This window comes from Nomascus leucogenys, chromosome X (assembly GCF_006542625.1).
Source record: "Nomascus leucogenys isolate Asia chromosome X, Asia_NLE_v1, whole genome shotgun sequence".
NCBI classification, from domain to species: Eukaryota; Metazoa; Chordata; class Mammalia; order Primates; family Hylobatidae; genus Nomascus; species Nomascus leucogenys.
The window spans coordinates 51,360,297-51,380,312 of NC_044406.1; the positions used below are offsets into that span (position 1 = coordinate 51,360,297).

Sequence of the window (20,016 nt, forward strand, 5' to 3'; positions counted from 1 at the left end):
AAGAGTTTCTTCTTATTTCGCATTAACAACCACTTCATGTTGACATAGTTATATGACCCTCCCAAGTATAACTACCTGTTTAGTTTCAAGACACTGAGTGCGATGGCGAAACACAAACATCGACCAGTAACTAAGAGAAGGAAAACCCGGCCGCGAGCTTGGGTTGGATACAGGATAAACCCTCATCACGCATCCCTGGTTTTATTCAGCCTAATTACACTAGTAATCCTGCCCCCCACGAGAAAGCCTGAAATCCTGCAGTCGAGGTGCGACTTTTCCTGGGGAGCCCCGCCAATGAGGAGTGGGTTGTCAGTGGAGGGGAGGTGGGTTTTAAATGTCACTTCCAAATGAAAATTTCTTCCTTTCTTTCTTTCTTTCTTTCTTCTTCTTTTTCTTTCTCTCTTTTTCTTTTTAGATGCAGTTTTCGAAAAGAGCATTTTTGCGAGATAAGAAGTGACCGATCAAAATCGCTGAGGGGAGGTTGTAAGCAGCCGCTTTGCCCCAGCTTAGCGTTATCTTATCTCTCACACTTGCATGGCGGAAAAAAAATTGGCTTATCTTTATCCCCACCCCCTTCTCGCCTTAATTGCTAAAAAACACTAGTGTGTTAAACCGGGAGGAAGGAGGTCTCTGGAGTGTCAGTGGAAAAAGAAGATTCAAAAATGTGGGTCCCGGGGGAAGCAAGGGTGGCAGAATTTATTCTTTCCCCCAGGCCTTTCTAGTACAACACAAGGTGTAGTCCAGGGTGGAAGGCCGGATGGTTCTTTTTTTTAATTATTATTTTAAGAACAAAATCTGGGGTTGGCCTTGGGTCGTGTGGCTTCCCCAGGCCTCGCTTTCTGAACTTCTCCCGTCCTTCATCTCTCAAAAGCTGCTAGTGGGTCTAGGTTGAGGCCTCTTACTCTGCCTTCATCCTCCCTCCTCTAGACACATCCTCCTTTTGGGGAGGGGGGATGCAAGGCTGGGACGCATAGCCTGCTGGAAATCATTAAAATATATGCGAGTGTCTGCAAACACACACTTTTAAATCATGGCGTTTCCCCTCCACGCTGGTCTATTTAAACTCCAGAGCGAGCTGGATCTCCTCCCTCTCAGTCGTTTGTCTGTGTCACCGACAGGCCGCTAATGGCCGGGCTTCCAGGCGCTGTGCATTATGCATTAGCCTCCTCCCTCCGCCGCACACAGAAGGTTCTGTCAGGCCGCACCACACAAACCACCCTGAGCCCCCCCCCCCCACCCCTCAGGGCCCGGGGCTGCGCGGCTGCTAACGCGCTGGAAACGCAGGGATGGAGAGGAGATGGAGAGTAGTTCGGAAGGTGGAATGGGAGCGGGTGAAATGTGCCGAAGATTACGCCGTTTGGAATCCCCAGCCCGTTGTGAGCCCCAAAGCTTTGCTCCTGGCTGCGACCTTCTCGAGGCAACCATCCCGCGCCACTCACCTCTGTGACCGACTTTGTTGGGGGCGGGAGGGTAGAGATATTTAGAGACAGATCAGCACCGCGTTCCCTTCTGCTGGTCCGTGCCCACCTTCCTGCTGCAGGCGAGGGGCTGGCAGAGCCTTCTCTACCCCTCCAGTTCGGGAGTGGTACCGCGAAGGGGCTCGGGGTGGTGCGTCTTCGCAGGGACCCGGTGGGAGTGGAGGAGGGAAGCTGGATACAAAATGGCTGGGGCCGGAGGCCAGTACACTGGGTCCGAAGGCGAGTAGTTGGTGGTTCCCCGCCCCCTCTCCCGGCAGTTCCCACTCACTGCCCCCAGCCGGGTAAAATATGCGCAAGAGGCGCCTTGCTAAATAAGCAGCCGAGGCGGGACGTGGCGTCCGGGTTTATCTGCAGGAGCATCCGGCCCAGCGCGGCGGCGTCGAGGGCTCTTAAGCCCTTGCCGAGCGCGAGAGGCGGCCAGCCTCCCAGAAGCCTCCTGTATTTATGCCCATTTGGTCGACACCCAACCACCCTGCGGGCCCCCGTAGTGTAGATGCTAGTTCACCCACACGTGCCTGTGTTCGGGGAGCTCAGGGCCTGACCCAAATCGAGCCCAGACCAGAAATTCCAAGATGGTTGCTAGGAACCACGGAGAGGCTGCCCTTAGGGCCTTCCTTCCCCAAACACGCAATAACCCTCCAAAGGCCAGGAAGAAGAAAGAGCAGTCATGTTCAGCCTGGCGACCCTTAAGTCCAGCAGTTTTCTGCCCTGGGAGGCAGCTACCTTTAGATGTTTCCAGATGAGTGAAATCCTGGGAGGAGGATGCGCCTCCTGTTGTTACCTCGTTTGAGTTTCAGAGGGGAAGCCAGCTGTGCCTTGTGCTTGGAGGATGGGGCAGCGGATCTTTTTTAAAGTGCCATTGGATAAGCCCAGAGTTCTTGTACAAAGTGACCAGAAGACTATAAGTGTGGGTGTGTTTTTAAAGAAAGGCTACCTCACATTATGTAAAAATACATTATCTGTACTCATCCGAGTCCCACCTGTTCCAGTACCAAGTGTCATCGCCCTGAGAACAGCCTCCGAGGAGGGCCATCGGAGGCCTACACATACGTTATAAGCTTTATGATGTGGATCCTACACATACGTTATAAGTGAATCTTGCACACAAGGTTAGAAGGCCAGGGTCCCCCCAAACACAGGATGCCTGGCCTTTCCCCTAGGCCAGGGTGGAGCTGGAGGTGTGTGGGAGAGGCCCTAGCGGGTCTTGCAGAGTCAACCTGCCTTGAGAAGGGCAGCCAGGCTCGAGGCCTGCTCCTAGAAGGGCCAGCTCGATTGCCCAGTTGCAGGGCCTGGTTAGCCTGAGGTCGAGTGGTTCGTTATAATCAGGAGACCCTTCCATGGGAAGGGAGATTGGTGGCGGAGGGGCAGCCCCCGCTGCTCCATCCGCAGCACCTCTCATTTCGTTACCTATTTCTTTATTTCTCCGTGGGCTGCACGGCCTCCCCTCCCATACACTCCCTTGCTCACTCTCTCCTCCTCTGTTTTCATTGAAATCCTCCCCTTGCTGAGTGCTGGGTATAGCAGCCTGACCCCCGGGTCAGCTCCCGAGGGGCTCGTGGGAGGGCAGGAGAGGAGGGGGCAGGAGAAGGGCCAAACCGCTGGCATGCACTGCAGGCCCCGCGGCATCCCCAGCTCCCTGAGCCCCTTCTTGAGTGGGGACACAAGATGGGACTGCCCTTCGACAGCTTTCTGCTTATTTTCCCCAGAACAATTCGAACTAACCGGGTCAATAGGTGTAATCTCCCCCCCGCCCCGCGCCACCCCACCTTATAGCGCCTCGGGAAAATCCCACATTTTAATTCCCAGTGAGTCACGAATCCCCCCCACCACTCGTGCCTCTTAGGACTCCCTTAATAAGATATTTTTAAAATCCCACGGAGTTGAAAAATGTATCCCTAGGAGATGGAGGAGAAACCCTTTAATCCTACCAGCCTACCGTGGAGGCAAGATCCCTAAAAAAGGTGGGGGAGGATGTTGCAAATTACGTCAAAGGCGAATTTACTGGCCTGTTTGTCTCCAGTATCAAATTTCTCCCCCAGTCAGCCCTCCCCGCGGCCCCTTCGCATTTACAGCACCCCCACCACCCTCGTTCATTTTAACTCTAGGACTTTTTTTCTTTTTCCTTTTTTTTTTTTTTTTTTTTTTTTTGAGACGGAGTTTCGCTCTTGTTGCCCAGGCTGGAGTGCAATGGCGCGATCTCGGCTCACCGCAACCTCCACCTCCCGGTTCAAGCGATTCTCCTGGCTCAGCCTCCCGAACTCTAGGACTTTTAAAGTTAGACAAACAGGCCTCTTTGTCAGCAGCCCCGGGAGGCCGTAGGACTCCGAGAGGCTGCAGGCCCCAAGCTCGGTTCCTGGATTTTCTAAAAGTTCTGGACGTTTACATGCGACTTCGAACTCCGAGAAAAGCCTGTGCCTGGGGGCAGAGTTGGGGAGACGAGGGGAGGGGATAGAAAGTGGCTGGGCGCCGGGCCAGGGCCTCTGCGGTTCGGCCTAACCGAGCCGGAAGAGCCTGGCACGGCTCCACACTGGCCCAGGCCAGTTCTCCCGTCCAGCCTGCAGCAGCAGAGCGGCCTCCTCGCCTGGAACCACGTTCAGAGTTTCCCCACAAATACCCAGCTTCAGCCTTCCCGGTTATTTTTGACTTGTTTTGAATAAAAGGAGTCGCTTCAAAAAGAAATGTTGCTACAACACACAACCAGAGGCCTTTTCTCCAGCTGTGCCTGTAACTCGCATGCGTTCAATCTAATAACTTTTAATGTCTGGTCCTAAAATGTCTTTATAAAAAATAGTTTTACAGCATAATAGTCCAGGTGTCTTTCTGCTGGTTACCGGAGATTAAAAAAATGTGTGGGTTGGCTTGCAGAGATATCCACCCCCAGAAAGACCAGGAAGAAAAAAGCGTGCATTCCATTCTGCAGGCGCTGGTCCTGGAAGCGTTCGCGGCCCAGCCCGGCTGGGCACTGCTCGCGGGGGCACTTGCTCGCCTGTCTTTTGCATCAGTTGTTATAAGCAGCTCTGGAGCATGAAGATTTAATTCTGCCGAAGTTTCGGGTTTCAAACGGTAGAGATGTTTCACTTCTGCTTTGAGAAGGGCTGTTTTTATAACTATGTGCTGAGAACTAAAACAGAATGAATAAAATCGCACCTAATACCAGTCCCACAGTCAGTAGTGAGTCTAATTTTTAAAAGGGAAAATATCTGCTAGCTAGAGCTGATTTTGGCCTTGACCTTGACTTAGTAATCGACTTGAGATGCTTTTGATTATTTTTGGCATGGGGACACTCCAGGATATTTTAAAAACTTTCCGTGTGGATTTACAAGCCACCTCCATTTCAGATTTATGTTTCATGGAGCCTGCACCATCTTGTCCTTAGGCAGAAAGAGACACCCCCACCCCCTTCCCAGTATAAAAAGACCCTAGCGGGCAGCCGAATGGGGTCACCTTTGGCCGCGAGGTCCGGGCCCACAGTCTGGGCGCGGTTAGTCCGGAATACCCCCTCCCCCACTCCTACCCCTTCCCGCCAGCTTCACCAACTAGGGCTTCTCGGCTCGCCCTTGAGGCTTTGCGCTCCGGGGAGGCCGGAACCTCGCTTCTCCGCTTCCCCCTCCCTCCTGCCTGCCCCCGCCCTCCCCCCGCGCCCAGCGCCGCGCCGGGTGCGCTGGAGAAGCTCAATACGTGTCAATTGAATTGAACTGCTGCGGGCGCAGGCTGTACGCCGCCGCGGAGCACCGATCAGCACGACGTTACCGAGTGGAAATTTATGGGGCGAACGGTGTAAGCCAAAAGTTGCACCATGCCAAGGAAAATAAAACGCGGGAGATAATCTCCCAAGGCCAGGGTGAGGGGCCTGGGCAGCCCCTCCAACCATCAGAGGTACAGACCGTGAAAATGCTCGAGAACCGGGAGAAATACAGGCGGATCTCCGCTCTCCATCCGCCCCCCACACGCCTCCCGGTGCTTCCACGGGCTGCTCCCCCCTTCCCCCACCTCCAAACAATTCCCACACAATTGAAACGTCCGGGGAACTCGGGCGCGGAGTTCAGGCGGAACGGCCACCGTTGCCTGGGGTGGTGTTTTCAGGTAGCCTTTAACACCGAAATGGGAAAGGGCTCCTCTGGGAGGAAGGGGCAAACTGGGGTGGGGGTGAGCACGGGCGCGCACAGGCCACGCTCCGCTGGGTCTCGGAGGGGACGAGGCCGGGAGAGCGCAGCGCTGGTGGCAAGAGGCAGCGGCTGCTGCCGCTGGGGTTTGACAGCTTTGGCTGAGCGGAGTGCGAGGCGCTTTATGGTAATTGCGGTCCTCCACTGGCCTTCTGGGTAGCGAGGGGAGTCTCGGCGCGCGGCTGGGAGAGCCGCCCCCGCCGCCCCCATCCCTTCGGCTCTGGCTCTGCCGGCAGCCCTCGCCGCCGCCGCCGCCCAAGTCGGTCTCCGGCTCGCCCAGGACGTGCGCCCGGGCCGGGCGTGCGCAGCCAACTCGGCCCGAGCTGGGGAGGGGAGGCCGGGGGACGAGGGGGGCGCCACCCAAGTGGTCCGGGGTTCGGATCCAGAGAGGCCAAAACGTGCCGGGCCGTGCATCGATGACGGCCGGGGAAACTCGGGCAAACCTTTCCTGGGGAATCACCCCTCCCGAAACCCCGCCGCGGAGGCGCCGCAGCGGAGGGTGAGCGGAGACTGGGGGAGCTCAAACTTGCGAGAGCTGGAGGCGGCGGCGGGCGGGCGGCTGTCGCCCGAGCGCTGCGCCTGCTGGGGGAGGGGAGGCGGCTGTTGGGAGGGAGGGAGGGAGGGAGGTAGGGCGGGCGGGAGGGAGGACGGGCGGAGGGAGGGGGAGGAGGAAGAGGAGGGAACCAGGGAGGGGGGACGCGTTGGGATCGCGGCGTGCGGCGGCAGACGGAGCCTGGGCTCCCAGCGGCAAGGTGAGGCAGAGCTGCGCTCCTCGCTGAACGCGGGCCGAGCTCGGCGGCTGCGGGGGAGACGCGCAGGAGCCCAGACCGCGACCGAGAGCGGGAGCTAGGCGGGCGGCGGCGGCGGAGGGGGAGCCCGCGAGCCGCCGGGCGGAGAGCCCAAGCCGCGCTGTCGCCGCGCAGGGACGACTTGGCCAACACTCACACACACTCACACACACCCAGCCCGAGCGGGCGCTCGCGGCGAACCGTCAACATGGCGCTGGGGCTCCTGCCCGAGCGCGGGCGGCGGCGGCAGCGCGGGAGCTGCTGAGCCCGGCCAAGCCCAGTCCAGCTGCGGGAGCCCGGAGGATCGCACGGGGCTGTCGCCACCTGCCCGGAGGCTCCGAGCCCGCCCTGCCCCGCCCCCACCCGGCCCAGAGCCCACCCCTCGGCGGGGCCGACCCCGAGGGCAGCCGGCTGCCAGCAGACGGCGAGGGAGTCGAGCGAGCGCGGCGCCGCGAGCGGGCTGCGGGCAGCCGGGGACCGCAAACTTTGCTGCTCGCCGCGCTTCTCCGGCCCGGCTCCTTCTTCGCTTGTTAACGTCGCCAACCCCCCACCCCTCATCTCTCTCTCCACCCACCCAACCGCCCCCCGCTCCTTCTCGCCGCCTCGAGTCCGCTCGGGGGAAAACTTCAAAGCGCCAGATCGCAGGCTCCCTGCCTACTCCCCCACCGGGGATTTCAGGTCAGTGCCCGGAACACCTTTCCCCCGGGAGGCCGCGGACGGGTGGGCGGGCGGGCGCGCTGAGGGCTGCAGTCGGCCCCCTCTCCCGGGGCCCCCGCCCCCAGCGTACCCGGGGAAGCTTTTGCCTCGCGCTTCCCTTTGGCTGCTTGGCTCGCTTTCGTTTTTATTTCATAGCTATAAGTTATTAAAAATGCAGCCAACCTAAGCGGCCCCGCGTGGGCATCAGGGAGGGAGGGGGCGAGGCTGGGGGCCTGGCGCCTCCCGGTGGGCCAGGAGGAGAGCAGGGAGTTCGCGGAGTGGAAGTTTGCAGCCTGTGTGTGTCTGTGAGCGGGAGCGCGGTCGCCGCTGAGCGCCGCGAGTCGGGCGGAGGGGGGGGAGGTGGGCTGGAAGCTGGGAAGCTGGGTTCGGCGTTAGCTCGCGAGCAGGAAGGGGAGGGCAGCGGGTTGCCGTCTGCTTTCTTTTTCGACTCGGGAAAGAACTGTAAAAACCCCCAGCCGCCGCCGCCGCCTCGTCTCGCCTCTCCGGGGGCCGGTCGTTCCTCCAAGTGGAACGTCGGCGTGTGCGTGCGCGAGGGTGTGTGGCCAGTGCCTCGGGCCGAGCCGAGCTCGACCTGCCGCCGCTGCCGCGCAACTCGGGAGGGGAGTCCCGTTTTTTCTTGGCTTGCCCCAAAGCGCGAATCACGTGGATTAAAAAAAAAAAAAAAAAACTACTAAGAAATCCAGCAGAGCGAGGGGTTCCGACTTGGCCCGCCTGCTAGCCAGGTCAGACGCTTTGTTTTGTAAATGTTCTTTTAAGATTATAATCTGCGACCCCCCTCCCCCTTTTCCCCTTCTCTTCCTCCCCGATGTTCGGGGTAGGTTTTAAGTTAGGAGCCCCCAGGGGTGGGTGTAGAATGTGCTTGTGCGGGGGAAGCGTCGCGGAGGGAGGGCGGGGGCGGGCGAGACCTGGGCCCTCCGCTGGGCGATGGGGAGTCTGGTGGGTAGCCCTGATGGGCGTGTGAAAGTCTGCGGCCGGAGGAAGTTGGTCCCACTCGGAGGGCGTGTGGCACGGAGGCTCCAGGCGAAGAGGAACTTGCGCACCGGGGCAAGATCCTCGGCCAAGGCGGGGAGGGCGAGGCGCCGCGGGGCCCGCGCTCGGAGCCGGCGGGCGGCTGCGCTGCAGAGCCTCGGCCAACTCGGGGGCTCGCGGCGGCGGTGACGAGCGCCTGCTGTTTACGGAGAGAGCCTTGGGGCACCGTGTGTGGAGTAGGGCGGCCCAAGTCACGCGTGGTCCCGGCGGGCTTCCCGCCGCTCGCACGCTCGAGTGGGCACTTCCCGGGGTCCCGGAGACGGACGAGTCTGGCAGCGTGTAGGCCGTGGCCGGGCGAGGCGTAATTTGCTGTTAATGAATCTTTTCCAGAAAGTCCGCGATCTCCAGCTAGAGGCTGTGAGTGCCCGCGCGCCACGGCGCGCGCCGCCGGCGTCTGGAGGGTGGGGGTGGGGGGAATGGAAGAGCGAAGAAGGAAGGAGGAGGGTTATGTGTATTTAGAAACAAACCTTAAAAAGAAACCAACGCGCTTCAAATAGGTATTCGCACAGCCTCGCTGCGTCTAGACTAGACAGCTCGGGGTTTTAGCTGTGTTTTCCCCCCTTTTTTTCGTTTTGAGAAGACGCTAGGGGAGGCGTAGTGTGGCATTTGGTTCTAGGGGTAGTCTCTTGGAGAAAGATCCTCAAAATGGCCTGGGAGTGAAGACTAGGAAATGGCCCACCCCAGAAGGTGGTGGGTGGTGAGTGCAGACAGACTTGGGTATTTCTGGCCATCTGACACTTCCTGTGGCACTGGAAATGGACACCGCGGGCCGAAATCAATCCTTACGAAGTGTTGGGTTCGGTTTTGCCAACAGAATTGCTTGCGTGGAAGGCATTTTAATTGTCAGCCTCAAAGACTCCTGTACGTGGACACTTAGGGAATACGCTCGTTTCTTGACCCTGCCCACTCCACTCGACCTGTTATCTGGTCTGGGTTTTGCAGTGTTGGTTTTCGTGTTTATTTTGGGCACGGTTTCAGCGCGTAGAGCGGAGTGGGCGGGGGGGGAAGGCGATGATTAATTAATATGCCATCCAGATTTAATCCGAGGCTGGCCTTCAGTGTGCGGGTATACACCGCCACGCACACCAATTGCCTTGGGGTGTTTAGGGGAGCGCGCGGGTTTTGGGCAGCAGGCACCCGGCCGGCGAGTCGCGGCTGGGGCTCGGCTGGCCCCAGCGCTGTCCTTTGAGGCGCTGTCACCAGTAGGTGACTGAGAGTTAATTAGGAAGTGTTCTCCGGATCAATGGGCTGCACAGCTCATTAGCGATTCTCTCCAGCCCTTTGCAGGGCCGTCCTGGCCTCCGCCTCCCACACAGGCCGGGGCCTCGCTGTCCAGGCTGCGGGCAGCGCCGCTGGGAAGTGGGGAGGGGCGGGTAGCGAGGGACGGCGGGGAAGCGAGTGTAACTTCGCGGGGCGGCGCGTTGCGTGCGGCGCCTCGAGGCCCGCGCAGCCCGCTCTTTCTTCCTGCCCGCGGTCGCCTCCACTGTGTCTTTAACTCGCTCCCGCTCGCGTCGCTGCCTGGCTGCTCCTCCCCGCCTCCCGCGCCTATCTCTTGTTCTCTAAGCACGACGCCTGTGCTCCCCGCCCAGTTTAGGATTAGACAAGATAAAAATAGGACTGCCCAGCGCGCGGAGCTGTGACTGTGCCCCGGCAGCCGGGCTGGTGGGAGCGCAGGGGGCCGGGGCTGGAGAGGACCCGTGGTGCGCTCGGAGCGGCCAGCGCCTGTGGGCCCCCTACCCCCACCCCGCAGGCGCCGTCACACTCCCCGGGTTCTGTCCGCCGTGAACCGTGCGGGCCGGGAGACCTGCGCAGGGTCTCCGCGCTCTCGCGGGTGTTGTTGGTGTGCCGGTGATAGATCGGTCTAGACAGGCATGCAGGCTCCCTCCCGGCTGAAGGACTGGGTGGGGGGGGGGGCGCGGAGACGGCAGCAGACTCCGTGAGCTGCGAGTGAGCGAGCTAGCCTCCGGGCCCAGAGAGCTGGGTGGAGGGAAGGCCGTGGGGGTTTCTCTTAACTCTTTGAAGGCCGTGGTGGGGTAGTGTAATAGGGAAAGGGGGGCAAAGAGCCTAGTGGAAATTCCTGGAGGCAGAGTAGCTCGCAGTGGGGAGGAGCTGTGAGTCTGGGCCTAGGGTTTTCCTTTCTCTTATGTGTGCACGGTCACATCTTGGTGCATCGGGGCTCGATTCTTCCACAAACCAAACGCAGCTGCTAGATGATCTAGTTTGACCAGGTAGTTCTCAGTCGGGGAGCTGTGAACACACACAGTGAACACCCTCACTTTAAAAACTGAGTTTTGAAGACAGATGTAGACTCAATGTTCCCAAAGAGAATTCATGCGGGTGTTCAAGGACGGGAAGGTCTGCACATAGCTGTATTCGGGTGGGGCCTCTGACCATGACTGCTGCAGACCAAGGACCTGAGCCTGAAATGTCCTGCCAGCATGTACAGGTATGCACTGAAGAAAGCAAAGCGGTCTTTGAGTTGTCTCTATATAAATAGACACACTTTTAACCAGGAACTGCTGAGGAGTTAGATATGTGCGAGGAGACAGCCTCCAAAGAGGAGTTGGACACTGATGTGTTATGAGATACATCATTTGTGTGTGTGTGTGTGTGTATGTGTATATGGGGCTAATATTAAATTGGTCTAAAATTTTAATAAATCTCTGCAGACATTTATCTAGTTCTTTCTACAGCTTGAAATGGGCGGATGGGTTACCCTATACATAAATAACTCATTGCTAACATTCCAGTCTCCTCCTCCCTCCTCTTCCTTTCTTTAAGAGTTTGTGATCTTAAGGGATCCTCTGTTTACATTTAAACTGCAAACCCATATTGGTCTGGCCTGGGAAAGAGCCACATTATAGGCAAAGCAAGAAGAATGGAAGTAGTAGGAATGTTCAGATTAAGATGTGCGCTTGAATGACATGTGGTGAGACAAATCAAGACACTTGGGCTCCGATGCCCAGATGGAACAAGAGATACATAAGAGATAAAGAACTGGCCAAGGGGAATGTAAACATGGGTATGCAAATACAGAGATGTATAGCGATATTCTGAGAGAAAAATCCCAGACTTTGTTGAGCTGGAAACTGGGGCAGAATTTCTGTAAGTGCGTTCCAGAGACAATAGCCCATTTAAAGGTGTGAAGAGGGTCACTTGGAAACACAAAAAGCATTCATATGCATACATCCATGCTTAGATACACAGGCTGAATGACAAACACTCCTCAATGCCTGACGAAGACTTTCCTGCCGAGTGAGTGAGACCGACTTGGGTACAGAAGAGTGGGCCACACAACCACATTCACACACTTATTCACAGGGAAATAATGTGTCTTTGGCTTGAAGGAAACTGAGGGCCAAGCTAGCAGCCTAAAGGATGTGGATGGTGTGCAGTGAACTAGGATTATCTCTGGTTATAGTTTCTTTCCCTTCTAGGGGTGAGGTGGAGTAGGCAGCGGGTTGGTGATGAGCAGGTAGGAGCCTTTCTGAAGAGATTTTGAGTTCCTGACCTTGAGTGGCTGGATCGTGTGGCCACAAGAGGGGTAGCTTTCCACTTTGTGGTCAGGAGGAATGGCTGTTGCACTGCCGGGGTCCAATTTGCTAAGGTGGAGCAGGGCCTCAGTGGGCTGGGAAGGAGAACAGGAAGAAGTGCGGCCTCTGGGAGGAATAAAAGGGAGGTATGCTTTCTTTCTTTTCTTTTTTTTTTCCTCTGGAGGAGACCGTGGCGGGGACAGCCTGTGTTGGGTGGATTAGCAGGCGCCTCGGTGACCCCAGACGCGCACGTAAACTCCGGCTAGGGTATGGCTTGCCCGCGGCGTCGATTTGCTGCGGTCCCTCTTTGTCTAAGCCCAGCCGGGAATTCCAGCTTTTATTGGGAAGACCGCACTTGGGTGGGGCCCGCGCCGGGCCGAGTGGGGGGCAGGGTCGGGTCGCGCTGGGCGGGAGGCTTGGAGCTCGCAGGACATTTCTCCGGAGCTGCGGGCAGCCCTGGCAGCCCTCGAGGACACCGGGCCCGGCGGACCCGGAGAGGCGCGGCGGGGCGGGGAACTTCGTGGGTCCATCTCGGCCGCCCCGCCCCACCCGTCTCCCTCCGGCCCGAGGCCGAAAGGAGCTCACAAGGCCCTTTGTTAGGCCCCGAGGTCACACTCGTGCCCCGGGGGCCGCCGATGGGTGGGAGAAAGCAGTGCTGCGGGTCAAGAGGAGCCTTCTTATTGCCTCGGTGCCCCAGCCCATCTTCTGGACCGGGCCCGGTGGGGGCCTCGCCCAGAGCTGGGTGGAGAGGCCTGGGCCGGCCCTGACCCGCCCCGGCTTCTCTGCCAGTGTTTATGGCCGACGGGATTCCGTCTGTTTGCAAAACCGGACGCGCTGCTGAGGCCTAGGTGGTGGAGCCAGGAGAAGCCGCCGGGGCGGGAATAAATGGTCTCCCCCCAGCCGCCCGGGTGGTAGCCGAGCCGCGTTCGTCGCGCGCACTTGGCCGGGGGCGTCCACTGGTCTCCAACCCTGCCCGACGGCTTTTTCTGGTTGCCCTCAACGTGTTCCTCAGGAAGGGATATCTTACTTTTTGTTGGGTGGAGTTCATTAACGATGCCTTTCTGCGATATTTCTGTAGAAGGCTCCCTTTTGGGGCGCAAGCTCACCTCCAGGCGTTTACAATCGAGGGTCTCAGAAACGGGGGTCCTCACTCCGTCATTGTTTTAGAGCTGTGTCTCCCCCAGCCGGCACCCACGGGCTCGGCTCTCCATAATTAGAGAAGCGGGGAAGTCCACTCGGAGAAGATCCTGACAGCATAAAAAATAATTTGTGATCTAAAAGACAGTTTCCAGTATAATCTCATTATGCACCACAGACTCCCGATGTTATTTTGTGGAAGGCGGACAATGATCAATTTACATTGACCCGGGGCTGGGCGAGCTTTTAGATGGTAATTGCCATATTGATTTGCATGCAAAAAGGAGACCTGCTAAAATTAAAGACCGGAAGCTAAATTAAACTAAATTTATTGTCTAGGTGCAAACCAGGGGAACTGTTGGGGGATGGGATTGAGTCAGGTCAGGGTGCCAGGGGCAGAGCAGGTGAGAGGCCCTGGAGCCTCGGAAGGTCACAACTTTGGAAGCGATCTTTGCCCTTGTGATTTCATGTGGGGAGGGGGAATGTGTTTAGGAAAAAAGTTATAAAAAGACAATTTTGCATTGAAGTCACTAGGATCTTTCAATGCTAATAGGAACTTAGAGGGAGAGGAGAGGTTTATAGGGTTATAGGGGTCTTCCAGCACCATTTCCGGCGTCCCCTCTCCATTTCTATTGTTCTGCCTGGCCAGGCGCTCGCAGTCGTGCTAGGGACACCAAAAACCTCTTGCATTTGAAGAGTTAAAAAAAAAAAAAAGCAGCCCGTTCCCCCCTTCCCGCCTTGCTCTCTCTCCCCTCCCCCTTCCCGGAGCGTTAGACCTTTCGGAGAGAGCGCACCGCGGGCAGGCTAGGACCGTTGGCGCTGTAGGGAGTTCCTCCCCGGACGCTGCGGTCCCAGGCTCGGCTGGACGGCGATCGCTTCGGGAAGCCGCCCTCTCCAGGTGGCCAAAGTAGGCGGCGGAGGGGTGGGGTGGGGTGGAGCAAGGCGTCTGCCCTGGCCGCCGTCTAGCGGTGCCCGGGACTGGGGGGAATCGCCTCCCGGAGGGGTTAGGAGGGCCCGCCCCGCCCCGCCCCTCCCCGAACTGGGTGGGGGCCAGGGAGGGCTGGAAACCCTGCCCGTTCGCCAAGGCCGGAAAGTTTAAAAAAGAGAAAGAACGCCACTTGCAGAGGGCTGGCCTGCAGCCAGAGGCGGCCGGCCTGCGGGGGCGTGCTCGGCTGGCTAGCGGGGTGAGCGCCCCGGCGCCGCCGTCTCCCCTCCGTCCCTCCCGCCGCCGAGGCTCCTGCACACCCGATCGCACTGCGGAGCCATTTCGCACATCCGGAGCTTCAGCGTCTGGAGGAGTAACCAGTCCAGGGCCGGGAAGCCCGAGTGTCCGGTACCCCTGCCCGTCCCCATCGAGCCGAGCCGGAGGTGGCTTTGGCAGGCTCTGCGGGTGTAGGTAGTTCCCGGAGCATCTGAAAGCCTGGGTCAGTCCCGGAAATTGGGGATAAGGTGGGGAGGGGATGTTGGGCCCTGAGGTTTGCTGCCGGGCGCTTCTGTAAAGAAAGGTTGGGGAAAGGACAAGATAGCTTATCCCCCGGCTTGCGCGTTTGTGGGGACTCTGGGTGGCCCAATAGAACATCTTGCTGGCATCTTCCATCTTAATTCCCTCTCCCACACTACTTTGTTCCCTGGGGTTTTTCCTTTAAATCCTGGGAAAGGTAGATGGAGGAGCTCCCTCCAAAGGGCTTTTGCTCTATCTAGATAATTTGATTTATTGCTTTATGTGGCGAAACTGGGGTGGCAAGCCTAGCTCCTAGTACCAGTAGTCAGCACTTTTCCCAGAGACCTGAAAGGAGTTGACCCACCTACTCCTGACCGTTCTGGGGTACTGGAGTAAGGGAAGGAGGAGGCTTGTTGAGAGCATTGGCCTTACACCGGGGTATAACAGTGTAGGGAGATTTGTAGGATGTAGGGGGAAATGGTGAAAGACTTTGAGTGGACCAAGAGATGACTAGCTATAGGAGAAACTGGGTTCGAGGCTCACTGTAGACCAAGTGACATAGGTGTTAAGCACTCTTTACCTCGTTCTTGGGTACATAAGGCCTAAGGAAGCTTTTCAGAGGAGACAGTATGTGAAAATCAGGATTTCAAATGGCACAATTAGACCAATAATTGGCTCCTCTCCGCAACTCCAGGACTGAGTTTGACCGTGGCCCATTTTTTACTAGCTGTGTGACCTTGGGGGCAAGTTATTTATGGCCTTTGAACCCCAGTAAGTTTTTTCATTTGTAAGACTGGGAATAATTATCCACCTTTAGGATCTAAATAGAATGCTTGGCACATAGTAGGCCCCAAGGATGAATAATTGCTTTGAATGACTTGTCATGTTCCTATAGGTTGCTCCTCCACTCCCTGCTGCCCCTGAGACCCCCTGAGACTTGCTAGGCCTGTGTCCTGGGACCCAAGGATGCAGATTAAATCTCCCCTACGAGGGTGTTCTAGGTCCACCTTCCTGGGTTCCTCTTGCCCTTTGTTACCGTAGTTTGCATTCTGCCTTTTAAAGGATTCCATATGAAAAGACTTGCTTCTCCCCCCCACCCCCAAGTGGGATCATTATATAGTTAGGAACTCATTTCAGAACCGGCATCTAGGTACCCTTTGGCAAGGCTTCCTGGCATTATTTCGGAGGGGGGGAACCACGGTGTCTAGAGGGGCAAGACCTGGTTGGAAGAGGTGAGAGGGGGTGGCCTGGTGCAGAGGCCAGAGGTGCTGTGGTTTGTTTGATAGGGATTAAGTCCGGATGTTATGAGGGCTCAACGTGGTTTTCAATAAAGTCTGCCAGGGATTGCTTCTTTTATATCGATATGTATTTTAAAAAATTACTAGCATGAGAAGAAAACCAGACCTGTATGGATCCAGGCTGGTAGTAAGCTACTGTGATCAGGTTTCCTACTCGACTCCCAGAGGGGAAGTCAGTGTTTGATTGAAGCTACACTTGGTTCTTGACTCTCAGGGGATGCCTGCTCTGAAACAGGAGCCCTCCCTCCCTTTCTCTCCTCCTCTCCCCCTCCTCCTCCCTCTTTTTCCCTTCTTCCCCTAAAAGCCTTTGTGCTGAAAGAGCTTCAGTAGGCACGAATCCCTGGTCCCTCTCTAAAGAATGCCTTACAGCCTTTGCTGACATTGTTTTGTGAACAGTGGGTTTTACCAGGCCAGCAGTTTCCCCTCGATTTTAGCGCACGATTTTAAAGGTAGTGTATGGACAAGATGCGCCTAACTGCAGTGATTGCCTCAGTGTGTAGCCTGGGCCGGGCTTGGAATCTAGAGACGCCTTAACCTTTGCCCTAGGGGCCCTCCTGGAGGGGGGGTGAAGGTGGGGAGCTCGAGGACTGATTGTTTTCGAGGATCTGTTTGTTTTCTCCAGCCACCGAGGCTGAAGGTGGAGTTGGGCAAGTCTGAGTGTACCAGCTTTGGGTCTGATTTTAAACTTGGTTTAATTGGAGAAACTCCTAGGCATTTAACAGTTCTGTACAAATGCAAACTTGAAATAGCTCGAGGCCTACGTCATTTAGGAAAGAATAAATGAAGTACAGAAATGTCCAAACTATGTAAATCCTAGCGTTGTCTGCCCTCCCATAAACACATGACAAGTGCCAAGGCATTTCCAGTCAAAACACCCGTGGAACCAGCAGCCTCCATCCTTTGTATTTATTATTTTATTAACAGCATTTTACACAGCGTTTAACAAGCACAGCCTGCCTGCTTTGCACCAGGACTCTAAGCAGGCGAAGGGGTGGAAAATGGATGGAGGTGGGGGAGGAGTGGTTGCTAGAGGACATCAACTAGAGAAATCTCATCAGATGGGTAGGGAAAGCAGCACTGGGGGTTTATTTCTACTGGCCACAAGGAAGACAGACATAGTGCTTTGGAGGAAGAAATCCTCTCTCCCATCCCAGGAGGAAAGTTGTACAGCTGTGATATGTCTGGTCTCAGCTTTGATTCCAGAGGATAAAACAGGGTATGTTTCGTGATACTCTGCCCATCGGTTATTGGTGGTTTTCAAAGAATAAGTAATTGTCTGCTATGGTTATTCTATATCCTGGTGGAAAGTTTGTAACGAAAAGTAATGCCTTTCTTAAGTCATAAAATGAGCCTTGTATGCTTATTTAATTAAAATCTAAGGACCGATTAGGCGTGTAATTTACACTAATAATGACGATTATGGAAATGTTCAACTTAACCAAAAATCATAAAGGAGACATTTTGATCAGTGGGGCGACCAGTAAGTATTCAGTGAGTTGGGCAATTTCCAAAAGACAGGAGGCATTCCGCTGAGGGCTGCAGAAAGCGCAGACCTGTCTGGCCTCTGTGACATGGCACGGAGAGGGGCAGACCTCCCTGTCCCGGCCCCAGCCCGGCCAGACCCCACTTTGCTGAGCACGGAAACCAACCCTGCGAGTCTCCACAACCTTTATTCTCATGATGTTTCCTCGAGCTTCCAGAAGGAGTAAACTCTCGGAGAGGGCTGATGAGCCACACGGAAATCTCTGCGAAATGGCGGTGCTCTTTTGCTTTAACAAACAGCGCTGACAAACGCATGCTTCCTTGGCTAGCCTTGGCTGGAGCCTGGAGGGGTAGGGGGAGAAGGGGTCCCTTGTTCCGGAGAAACCTGCCAGCTGCTGGGCTTGGTGCGAAGGCAGCAAAGGCAGACACAATGCTGCTGTTGTTGGTTTGATCTCTAACTGTGGATTGTTAGTCTGGCTTTAACTATGTGGTAAGGGGGGAATGTGAAGGCTGTTTACAGCGAGTGCAAATAATGTGACAGCTGTTGGCGCGCGAGCAGCGCTGCGCCTCCTCAGCACTTACACAAAGCGCACACTATGCAGGCCCGTGGACGAGCTGCAGAGGTGGCGGCCAGTTTCTGGCCAGCGCATCCCCAGATGAGAGAAAGCTCCACGGCACACCCGCCCTCCATCCCCAACACACATCTTTATGACTTCCCAGGATTGGGGTGGGGTGCAGGATGGTTTCTATGTTGTGGTTTAGGGAACTTGTGAGGCAGAGGTGGCGGGAGAAGGCCCACGGGGCCGTGAGTGTCACCGTGTTGGTGGGGTTTGGCCAGGATCCGTCGAACTGGGTCCTCAGCTGTTTGTGACAGAGTTTTTAAGATTTGGGAAAATAACTTTCAGCCCTAAGTAAGCTTGTTGGAAAGAATGTGTTATTAACTGAAAGCTTTCTGGAAATTGCAGAGGCTCTGAAGGCCGTTGTTCCCCTCTGAAATGGCCCTGTTATTCAGGCAAGTTAGAGACAGGCGGGTGCTGTGTTCTGTGCACTCGACACTGTTTCCAGCTTGGAAATGCAAGTGTGCAGGTTCAGTACCCTAAGGGGGTTGTATTTTGGGGGGAAGGGAGGTCAGATTGGCTTTTGATTACCCACATCCCTTAACCTTTTCTCCCAAGCCTTCCCGTTTTCAAGAGCACATTTGCCTTCAACTGCAGCACGCAAAGGTGCGGTCCTGAAGCCTGCCCACAGCACCACCTACTCTGACTTCATCAGCTAGATGCCCACAGCAACAGGCTTTCTTTGAGTTCCTGGTACCCCGCCAGGCCCTGCAGAGAGGCGCCAGGGTGGGAGGGAGAGCAGTTGGTGGCGGCAGTTACCCACTAGGCCAGTTCTGGAGGTTCGTGACTGGCCCAAGCAGGTGGACTTAGGATGGCCAAGAATGTGGGCCTGCCTCTGGACCGTCCTGGGGCAAGCTGTGTGTAAAAATTCACTCCTCTCCCCCATGAATCCCAAGGTTGAAGCCTTCCAAGCCCTGGCACCTGCCTGGTCCTCCCTGGGTTTTGGAAGATCATTTAGGGCTGACTTTGGTCTCTGGGTGTACAGCTTACAGGATATCTGCAAATCTAGTTCTTTCTCTCCTGTCCCCCCCAGCACCTCCCCTCCCTAAGTCTAGTCTCTAAGTTTTAACATGGACTTCTACATCTAGTTGGGTTTCCGATGGGGAGCTGGGAGATGCTTCTGGAGTGAGACATGAACTTCGGTGCCAGTTCTATAAATTGGTCTCTTTTTATGACGTGTGCCATTTTCTGTAGGAATGTTGCTTGCAAAACGAGTTTCGCCTTGGAGGAAAGGCGGAAAGATAAACAAGCCTGCAACGCCAAAACACTGGCAGTCTTTGCCTCCTTCCAGCTCTCTTAAAGCAGCCGGGCTGTATTTCCAGGATTAGACTTGTGCATGTGAGGAGGGACTCGCGTTGGCTTTTTTTCCCCCAAGCAAATGCAAATTAGAGAAAAATAATTTTCTTTCAACGATATGCAATGTATTAGTCACTTGTTATCGTGCTCCGAGGCAGGCCTCATTTGCGCGTCTGCCAGCTCGCTCACATCTGCTCGGCGCTGTTCGGGGCATTTTAACCTTGGCGGTGTCGTGTCTAGTCCCATGGATCAAGGAGGAGTAATTAAGCCCTGAACAGCTACAAAAATTCATGGGCCCCCATCTATACTGCAGTTGTTCCATGGCTTTGTTTTGGGTGCTCTGAGTTCCACGACTGAGTAGCAGACATGGGATTCCTATTGTTCCTTGTAAAGAAAGTGGGTGCCCCTCTCCTTCTCTGACCCTCATCCCAGCCTTTCTGGGACTCCCAGGCTTGTACAATCAGTGAGAGACTTGCTTGCAGATCGCAGGACCCCTGCATTTTACGCATCTTTTATGCATTAAAAGTTCCTTTGTGCTTCCTGTGTATCCTAATGATAGCTGTTGTTATTAGCCTTACGGTATAGCTTGCTCCCTTCGGTGGTGGTCGGGGGGGGGGTGGCGGCGACGGCATTCGTGTTTTACTCCTACAAAGCCCTGGTGGAAACAAAAGTGCATTGACATAGCCTTCTGGATTTGCCCCCAGGTTGTGTAGACTCCCAAGTGGGGACCCAGTTCTGCAGGGACTAGATCAAAGGGGGCAAGTGGTTTCTTTTTGCGTGGAGGGAGGAGAGTAAGGAGGGATTCCTGGCTTTTGACTTGGGTTTCTGTTGCCGGGTGGCCTCTTGTGAAGGGACACCTGTTTCTAAATTCGCCCTCTCTTGAATACACACGTGGTTTCCTGACTCCCCGTGTGGCAAAACCATGAAGGAAAGTGAAAGGAACAAAAAGCCGGTGGGGCGGCCTGGACAGAATATCCGGGGAGAAGGGCAAGTGTCCCCCGTTGGCCTGTGAGAGAGAGGTTGGGGGCACCTGACCC

At 56.0% G+C, this 20,016-nt stretch overlaps 1 protein-coding gene across 4 annotated transcripts in view; it reads left to right on the forward strand.

Moving 5' to 3' along the window:
- Positions 1-6,350: 6,350 nt before the first annotated feature.
- The window catches only part of BCOR (BCL6 corepressor), a 46,675-nt gene continuing 33,009 nt past the window's right edge, over positions 6,351-20,016 (forward strand). For all 4 annotated transcript variants that reach the window (XM_030807229.1, XM_030807231.1, XM_030807230.1 and 1 more), the window contains exon 1: positions 6,351-7,107. The gene's annotated coding sequence lies outside the window, so the exon portion shown is untranslated. The remainder of the gene's footprint in view (positions 7,108-20,016) is intronic.